Raw genomic sequence first — 10,082 nt, 5'->3', positions numbered from 1 at the left:
GTGGGTTCAAGGTTTATTTAGGAACTTATCTCAGAGAATAGGAATGAGGAGCCAGAAGAAGGAATAAGGGAGTCAAAAGAAAAACAAGGGCAAGTTATTGAGTTGGTCACTGCTAATTCTTCAGACTCTTTTGAAATACAACTTAGAACAGTCTGTGGGGAAGAAATGGGGGAGCGTGCACCCACTGGCTCCATCCCTCATCCTGGGAAGGCAGTCCTCCCCACTCACCCCCCGCCCCATATCCAGATTCCAGCAGTTCCAGAGGTGGCCCAGGTCAAGTATCACAGAAGACCAGGCTGGGTCCTGAGATCCGCTGGGTCCTGCATCTGGGAGCAGACCAATGGCAGAGGCTGGAGGTACATCTCTGGGAAGGGGTAGGGTGAGGGGATTTGTGAGAATGGAGTGCTGCCATCTTTGCTCTGGGGTGTACCTCCTCCCCCTTTGTTTGTTTGACTGTTTGTTATTACTTAACCTGTACATTTACTATTAACAGGCCCTTCGTTAAGTTAAGCCTGTTAATCTTCACATTGGATGGGACAGCTGTTACCTGTTACACCTCTGCCTGTTTTACCCAGCCACACCTTAATACTCTTCTTTGATTTTCCTCATTGTTCCCTACCCACAAACAATAACACCCATAGGTTTGATGCGTCCCTCTTTTACTGAGTTGATAAATGTCTTCCCCCAAATTCACAGCCTTCCTAGAACCTCACAATGAGACCTTATTTGGAAATAGGCTTATTGCAGATGCAATTAGTTAAGATGAGGTCATACTGGAGCTTTTAATGGGATACGGTAGGCGTCCTTATAAGAAGAAGAGAGAGACACAGAGACAGAAGCAAAATAGTCCCTAAAGACAGTGACGGAGACTGGAGCGATGTGCCAACAAGCCCAGGAAAAGCAGATTGCTGGTAACCCCCTGAAGCTAGGGGAGAGACACGGAGCAGATTCTCTCACGAAACCCAGAAGGAACCAGCCCTGCCACTTGATCTCAGACTTCTAGCCTCCAAAACTGTGTGAGACTAAATCTTTGTTGTTTGCAGTCACCCTGTGGTTGGCGGTAATTTGTTATGACAGCAGCTGGGCAGCTAATACCCTCTCATCAAGGCCCTCCTGCAAAGGCCCAGACAGGGCCTCCAGGGACCCATGTTGGCTTTTTCTCTGAGCCCTCAGAATTTATCTATTCTGGGTTTACCCTTCAAGGTCACCGCCTTTACAAGCTGAGAGAAGTACACGGACTGAGTGTCTTTACTTCATCAGCCAAGTAATGCCTGGTGACATCATACATCTCTTCCAGACCAGCTGTGAGCGGAGAGTGCTTGGGGCCGATCGAACACTGCAGGGCTGCAGCTGCCCTTCCAACGCAGGCTTGAATGACAGGCTCGACCAGGTGGAGCTGCTCTAGAAACTCAAATGCACACCTACCCTGCAGCGGTTCCCATAAGCAGTATCACTTTTTTTTTTTTTTTTTTTTTGGTGTATAGTGGGGGGTACTAGGGATTGAACCCAGGGGCCTTCAACCACTGAGCCACATTCCCAGCCCTGTTCTGTATTTTATTTGGAGACAGGGTCTCACTGAGTTGCCTAGCACCTCTCTTTTGCTGAGGCTGGCTTTGAACTTGTGATCCTCCTGCCTCAGCCTCCTGAGCTGCTGAGATTACAGGAGAATCGACTCTTTATATGCACCTCTTGATAAGCACCTGCTGATAATTCCCAATTATGCCCTCCCTTGCCTTTCCTCGGACCCCTTTTGGCACATAGCTAATATAGCTAATATTAACATAGCTAATATGAACTAAAAGTTCAAGAAGAAGGTGTGACTGGCTTCCCTTTGGGTTTGTGCCTTAAACAAACTGTTCTTTAGATGACATAAAACCAGGCTACAGTGGTGTGGGGTTCTTGGCTGGTTGACTGTTTCTTACTGTCACTTGCAGGTAGCAGAACGAGCGAGGAGGACTGCACACACCTCCCTGCAGCTGTGCTTTCTGCCACCAAGCATAGACTTCGGAGACAGCGCACACAGGCTGACTCCAGCCATCACACTGACTAGTGACCTGGAGCTAGGTGAGCCTCTTGGAGCCTCAGTCTTCTCCTCCATGAACTGAAGTGAAGATGCCTCCTCATGGTGCCGAGAGGGTTAAAAAGTGATAGTGTGTGAGGCCCTGGCAGGGTGGCAGGTGTGCAGGGAGAGGCACACATCCCTTCTCAGGGCTATTCCCCCTTGACGTTCCATTTTCATCCTCACTTTGCCTGGCTGCTGGGACTCTGGAGGGTCTAAACTTCCTTTGATAGCTAGTATATAAATGGTTGACATAAACCATTTATGTGCTTATTTAATTTTTTTCTGTCTCATCTGCCTAAATCCTTTGTGAATTCGAGGCCAAACTTCACTACACATCACTGTGAAAGTATTAAGAATAACATCCGTGAGCCCACCCTGCGTGTCCCACACCATTCTCGGGGCTTCACCTACCTAATCCCAACCGTGACCTGTGAGGGAGGATACGAGCCTCATTTCAGAAAACAAGAGAGTGAGGCTTACTTCAGAAAACTAGTTAAAATAGTGGAAGCAGAATTCTCAGTGAAGTCGGTCTCAGTTCTAGCATCTGCTCCTTTTAACTGTACAACCAAACATGTGAGAACTCCATAGTGTCTCTGAAAATTGTAAGCAGGCCCCAACCTATAAGATACCATACAAAACACAAGGAAGCAAACTTGAAAGAGACATCTGGTAAAATCAGATTTATTCTATGGTTCTTTTTAAAATATACTCTTTCTCTCTTTTCTTTTAAACTATCTCCAATAAAGCTCATCCCCGCTACTCCACCAAAATTTATGTTTCTCAAAATCACTCAAGACCTCCACATTACTAGATTCAGTAAGCACTTCTCAGTGAGTCCTCTACTTTATCACCTTGTAGCACTGAGCGAAGTGGTTTGGGCCTTCCCTGAAAATCCTTTTTCACTTGGCTTCTAGAATTCCGTAGTCTTTTGAGTTCCTTCCTGCCTCACTAGATAGCCCCTTGGCTGGCTCCTGTTGTCCTTAGTCTGATCAAGTTGGAGTGGCCCTGGACAAACCCTTGGTCTCTTCTATGTCTAAACTCACCATTGAATGATCTTATCTAGTGTCATGGTCTTAAGTACCATATAGTCCACTCTACAATCAGATGACCTGATACTCCTGGAAATCGCTGTCATGCAAAATATACATAATGACAACCACATTGTACAATAACAACCTCAGAGCTTATAGGAAAAATGTGACTGGCTAGCTGGGTGCAGTGGTGTGCATCTGCAGTCCCAGGAGGCTGAGGCAGGAGGATCACTTGAACCCAGGGGTTAGAGGCCAGCCTGAGCAATATAGAAAGACCCTGTCTCTAAAACAAAAACACAAGCAAATGTCAGAGCACAACACTAAAAACTGTCGGTGACACAGTAAAAACAGAGATAAGAACCCAATTTATAAAAGCAATTCCACACATATTAAATGGTTGAGAAATTCATAGATGCTACAATGAGTATTGAAATTTACCTTGACAAAGTTTGTCTGCAGAAAGCTTGCAGCTCGTGAGTGTGAAGCAGTGGAAAGAAGATTTTCTGAAACCAGCGGGGAGTTCAGTCGTGACAGGCATGCTTGCAGCATAGGACGAGCTGAGGCAGCTGGAAGATGTTTGAGGTGAGCCCCTGTGAGTATAGGACAGTGTGAGAAAGTTTAGAGGTAAAATGATTGGGTTTTGAGAGCTTGGCCTAATCAGTGTATTATCCACTGATATGGATTAACTGTAGGCAGATAAGGTGTGGCTAGAGGAGGTGGGTCATTAGGGGTGTGCATTTCCAGGGGGAGTTATATTTTGCCCCTGGTGAACAGCGTTCTCTGCTTCCTGATTGCCAAGTCCTGAACTGCTTACCCCTCTTGTGCCTCCCCGCACACCCTTCTGTCATGATGTTCTGCTTCACCTTAGGTCCAGAGCAATGGGGTTTGCTGACCAGGGACAGAGATTTCTGAAACCATGAACCCCAAATAAACTTTTCTTCCTCTGAATTGTTCCTGTCAGTTCTTGTTCTTGTTAATTGTTCTTTCTTTTGGTTACAGCAGAGAAAAAGCTGACTAAAACATGGCCTATATGTTTTGATTCTACTGGGTAGAGCTTTATGCCTTCACTTAAGTGTTTCTTCCAGAATAAATTGCACATAAGCAAATTCAAATTTTGCGTTATGTTTAGATCGTTCTCTAAAGCAGGCCTTCAAAGATTTCATTTCCAAATAAGGTCACATTCACGGGCACAGGGGTTAGGACTTCAAAATACATTAGAGGGGGACACAATTCAACTCCTAACACAAAGCATGCCCTCAAATTTCCGAAAGTCTCACCTAGTGTCCCACGAGAATCATTTTTCACCTTTTATAGACAACTACTCACAGGAAGAAAGAAACAACATCATGTCCCGGCATACACACATCCCACACATCACTGAAGCAAACGTTGCGTAAGACTTGGTGTGACGCAACCTGGTATTTCTACTCTATTTTGTTAAGTAGAAAAAATGCTAGTCATGACCGCTAATTGATAATGACCCACTGATGAGGTGTGACCTATATTTTGATAATCACCGCCCTAGAATAAGTACAAAAATTCCTATTAGGCTTATCAGACTGCAATTTTTTTTTTTCAAAATTACCAGGGTAGTCTGTTGACCTCCCATAGGCAGCTGAGCAGTTGGGGACACAGAACTGTTTCTTTGGGATTATCCTGTGAGTAGGCTTATGACAAGGAAAGTTTCTAAAAGATTGCTCCTGACTCTATTTATCTGTAAGTTAAAAGCATGTGATTGTTGTTTTTTGTTTGTTTCTGTTTTAATTTGTCAATTTTGTTTGTCTAGTGCTGCTGGGGATGGAACCCAGGACCTCGGGCATGCTACTAGACAAGAGCTCTACCCCTGAGCCACATCTCAGCCCTGTGACTATTGTTGATTGCATCACCCAGAGTATTTGCTGATGTGACTGTGACAGATCTATGACCTTCAGAATTCTTTTCATTATTTTAAGGTTCGTTCCATGTGCATTTCCAGCAGGTATTTGTGTCTTTTTTCCAACTTCTTATCTCATATTGTGGTCACTCTGTGATCTTGAAACTCTTCTTACCCACTTCTTGTTTACATACCAGATAAATCTGGTTAATAGTGCATATCGGTGACTCAGAACACACCATCAGAACATACCTAGGCAGCTATGGCCTGACGGCAGAGGCCAAATGACCGTCTGGCTTCACCATCTGGCATTGCCCTGAAGACGTGAATGTGGCGGTGCTTCTGTTCTTTGGGCCTCTGGGTAGTCTTTGTAGCCCCTTTGCCTGTTCTTAAGGAGTATGAACCTTACTGGTGAGTGCAGATGCCTGATCCTGCCCCCAGTGTTGCTCCCCACTCTGCCCCTGAGGTTGCACTACACCCATCAAGTCCTTAGGTCACTGCTAAACCAGGAAGGATTACCCCTGCTCCCAACTCACTGGATAAACCCAAAGAAATGCAGCTCTGTGTTCCCATCCCCTCAGCTATTTGGTGAAAGATAAAGATTCTATCCAGGCAAATTTTGCACAAGAGGCTATTACAGTCCAGCAAAGCTTATAGAATGTGGCAAAAATTAATTGCAAGGTTGGAACCAAACTCAGGCTCCTGATTTTCCTGGGGGCTTTCCCGTAAGCTATAATGGCTCTTCATCAATTTCACAATATTGCCAAGGGCAGGCCCTGTGTATCTTCAAATAAACTGGGACAAGTTCACTCTCCAAGAAATGTGTATGGTCCTGTGAGGATACTCAAGTTCTAAATTGGTTGTAAACACCAACCAAGCTGTGATCTTTCTTTTCTTCTAATCCTTTGGGAATTTTTCTTTAGCCACCCTACCCCAGCTCACATTTACCACCATAGCTCACATTTCTCACATTCAAAATGAGACCTGAGTTTAGAAGAATTATCATTCTCCCTCAAGTCTAAAATTCTTGCTTTTTGCATGTTTCATCTTTCTGAGATTAGACTGTGTAAAACTTGATATACCATTTAATGTGGTTTGCTCACTAAATCTAAAACCATCTTTAAATTGATGGTATATTGTGAAATCTGTGTCATCTTAAAATTAAAAGAAAAACATTGACCATCTCTGACATGTGTGTACTGCAAATGGAACCGACATACTTGAAATTGTAGAACTTTTCATGAGTTTTCTAGTATTAAAAGAATGACATCTGGGACAGGACAGTTCTTGAAAGCTAAGTAACATGTTTTAGATAGGATTGTAGATGTTTTACTGATGAGCAAACTTCTGTGAAGACAAGCAGACAGGTGAGCCTCTCTCTCACCTTCTCTTTGCTTCTCCTGGTTTGCAGGTGAGCTCCTAACATTCCACAGGGCTCTCAGTGAGCACCATGGACTGCCCAACTCTCGACTCCAGGATTATGAGCCAAATAAATCCCTTTTCTTTATAAGGTTCCCTGTCTCAGACATTTTGTTATAGCAACACAGAACAGACTGAGACAATTAGATTTTGTAACTGGACCCCCACACACATACAAACAGGAATGTGAGTCAGTGCTCAGCCCACCTCACATTGGTTCTGTAGCTAGAGAGGGTCGTGATTGATCACAAGCCTATTGAATCATGTCAAGTCAAAAATCTGAGGGGAAGCTTCTCAGATGTCATTATTAGGACTGAGTTTTTGTAAAAATAATTGTCTCTTTAACACTAGCCCAGACACTGAGAACATAGCCAATGTTCAAGGACAAGGCAAAAATGCTGGCATTAAATTGATATATTAACCAAGTACTTACTATTCTTTCAGTGAGCACCATGGACTACCCAGCCCTCACCCAACTGAGTGTAGTTCGAGAGGGAAGGTGTGCACAGCCCTTTCTAGGTCTGCAGTTAGCTTCCTGGAAAATGGCTGCTGTTTAAGGGAGCATAAGAAGTTAAGGAAGTTCCCTATGGTTTGCACCCCTGTGTACACTGTTCAATTCTCCTGGAAAACCCCTCTCAGAGAAGCATTTTAGATTTCAGAAACAAGCACTTATACTTCTGCAGTGATACAGAACCTTAGCATTTGAAAACCAAAAAGAACAAAACTCAATGACCGAAGAAAAACCAATGGGGAGAGAATAAGTAAACTAAGTTTAGTGCAAAGAGACGGAAAAATGTATTTTATTAAGAAATGATATATTTAAGGGAAAGTAGGGTTAAACATAAAAGCGAGAGTTGCTTTTAAAAAGAAAAACAGTTGGCTAAGATTTCTGAGGCAATCTACATTAGTCAATTTATTTCTGATCTTTTGAAGTTATTGATTTGACCCAACTGAGGGTTTTTCATTAAGTTTAATAAGTTTTCGCTAATAAGGTTTTTCAATTAATAGGTCTCAATGTTATCAAATAATAAAGTCATAGTCTATTAAAATATCATCAATGTTTATTTCTAATATTGCTAAACCTACTAGTGGTCTCTGTGGGATAAGGTATTTATGACTAGGTAATTTTTTGAACTGCAGTTATATTTGTTCAGCAACAAGTAACAGAGAACCCAAATAACATTATTGAAAACAATGTGAGCTTATTTATTTTCATACATCAGGAGGTTGTTTAGTGTGGCTGCTGGAATTATTTTAGTAACCCAAAACTGGCAGGGTCAATGTCTCTGTGATGTCCTAGATTTGGCTTTTCCCTCGTGATTATAAGATAGTTGCTGAAGCTCCAGCTATTGGGTCTATGTTCAAAAAAGAGGAAGATATACATCCTTTAAAATAAAAGCAAAATTTAAAAAATCCCCCAAGAGATTTTTACTTTAAGAACTGGTCCTTTGACCACTCCAAGAAAGGATTATTTTTTTAAGTAGATGATATTAAGGAAGAAGAAAGTGGAAGATAGTTCATGAATCATCCAATTCAGAACGTTTGGGTATTTATGTAACATGGTAATATGTAAACAGTCTTGGGAACAAATAGTATTGATGGTTCTGTGCCACTTGGCTTTAAAACATCAGTGTAAACCTGTCACTGTTTCTTATTGAAGATGAGAAATGAAGTCTTGAAAGTGGTCATGGTGGACAGTTAATGGGCCTTCAGTTCTGTCCAAATCTTCCTCACTAAAACCTGAGCCAATGAGATGGAGAGATGTGGAGATTATCCTGGGGTATGTGGGTGGCCTAGTATACTTACAGGTTTCCTTAGAAGAGGGAAACAGGAGTATCAAACTTAACAAAGCAAAGGTAATGATGGAAACAGAGGACAAGGGCCAAGAAAGACTTGATACTATGCTGTAGGCTTTGAAGCCAAGGAATACAGTGTCTAGAAGCTGAAAAGGGCAAGAAAGTGGATTAATCCCTGAAGCCTCCAAAAAGAAAAAGGGCTTTAACATTGTGCCTTAAGGATTTATGACCTCAAAACTGGAAGATAATAAATTCATGCTGTGTTAAGCCAGGGACTTTGAGGTAATTTGTTACAGCAGCAACAGGAAACTGATACAGTTAGCCCAGATCAGATTAGAATGGAAGCTTTGAATTGCTCCTGAAAATGACATTTGATACCTTATAAGGGAATGGCTGCAAACCTCTGCAATTACCTCCTGTGGGCATACATCATAGCAATAATAATTATTGGCATTTATTGAGTATGTGCCCGGAAAGTGCAAAGTGCATTTCAGGCACTTAATTTTATCCTTGTGACACACCCACAGGGCACATACTAACAGTAGTGTTCATTTGTCTCAGTACAGAACCAACTGGGCAGAGACAGACATGGGCACTGGAGAGTGGTGCATGGACAGCAGCAGTGTGTGCCCAGGCTGGTTGGTAAGAGGGTCTGCAAGCAGGGCACACGTTCCCCAGGCTCCTTAGAGATGGGAGCTGCTGCACCAGTGGCCTGGGAGCCCAAGAGACCCTGTGGGATGCAGAGGGTCACTTAGGGCTGTCCTCACTCTTTTCGTGAACACTGGGAAGATCTTGACCAAGGGCTAGAATCCTAATGAAGATGTTCCGGAGATCACTGAGGTGTGGAGAAACACTGTGTGTTTGTCTGACCCTCTGAGAGTAGATCAAGTCTCGCATTAACGGAGGCACTGTATGTTGGTAAAGGCAATGTGAATAACTTCTCAATCACGTTGAAGAAAAATGCCCGCTCTATCCAATGACACATGTATTGCGATCTTCTAAAAGTAACATTTGAATCCTGTTGAGTTAAAAAGAAAATAAAAGGAAAAATGTAAAAAGCACGTAGCAGTCCTTCCTTTGCATGCTCCTGATACAAATGGATTTTGGTTAACTGCAAAACAGGGGCCTCTCCTATTAAGTACATGAAGGAACAAGTGAGAAATAATCTAAAAAATTACTCTTCAAGGATTCAGATATCAGAAATCTATTAGATGCTACTATATCGGATGCCAGATCTATCCAAGGTAATGTGTAGTCTACCAAAGTCTCTCAAAGGGTGAATAAAAAAGAAAAGCAGGGCTAGAGATGTCCTTTTGTGGTGGGGTACTTGCCTAACATGTGCAAGGCCCTGTGTTCAATCTCCAGTACCACAAAAATGAAAGAGAGAGAAAAAGAAAAAGAGAGAAGGAAGGAAGGAAGGGAGGGAGGGAGGAAGGAAGGAAGGGAGGGAGGGAGGAAGGAAGGAAGGAGAGAGGGAGGGAGGGAGGGAGGGAAGGAAGGAAGGAAGGGAAAGAAAGAGAGAGAGAAAGGAAAGAAAGAAAGAAAGAAAGAAAGAAAGAAAGAAAGAAAGAAAGAAAGAAAGAAAGAAAGAAAGAAAGAAAGAAAGAAAGAAAGAAACTCTTAACAGTTTGGTGTTATTACTAAAGAAAGCTTCAAAGCCTTCAACTTACTATAAGTTTACTTGGTGCTTGGTAAAAAAAGATCTTCCAAAATATAAGGGTATGTATGAGTTTTTAAAAAGTAGCTGTTACAACTATGAATAAGAAATGTTCAGGCACACTAGCAATGTAATTTTATTACATGTTCAAACACCAGCCTCTAAGGGAGGGCAGATGAGCCAGGCAGCTTACACATTATCAGAACGGACATGATCTTAAAGGGACACTCAGGTCCACTGTGTA

The 10,082-nt window shown here is 42.6% G+C and overlaps 1 long non-coding RNA gene across 2 annotated transcripts; it reads left to right on the top strand.

Moving 5' to 3' along the window:
- Window positions 1-214: 214 nt before the first annotated feature.
- On the top strand, window positions 215-6,532 carry LOC306666814. 2 transcript variants are annotated; one of them, XR_013765404.1, is made up of 4 exons: window positions 215-356; window positions 1,935-2,064; window positions 3,557-3,675; window positions 6,378-6,532. It is a non-coding gene; the product is annotated as an uncharacterized lncRNA (long non-coding RNA). The 2 variants fall into 2 exon arrangements; XR_013765405.1 differs by lacking the exon at window positions 6,378-6,532 and adding an exon at window positions 4,902-5,010.
- The last annotated feature ends 3,550 nt before the right edge of the window (window positions 6,533-10,082 follow it).

Source organism: Sciurus vulgaris, assembly GCF_902686455.1.
Source record: "Sciurus vulgaris genome assembly, chromosome: 7".
NCBI classification, from domain to species: domain Eukaryota; kingdom Metazoa; phylum Chordata; class Mammalia; order Rodentia; family Sciuridae; genus Sciurus; species Sciurus vulgaris.
This window is presented reverse-complemented; position numbering and strand designations above follow the sequence as displayed.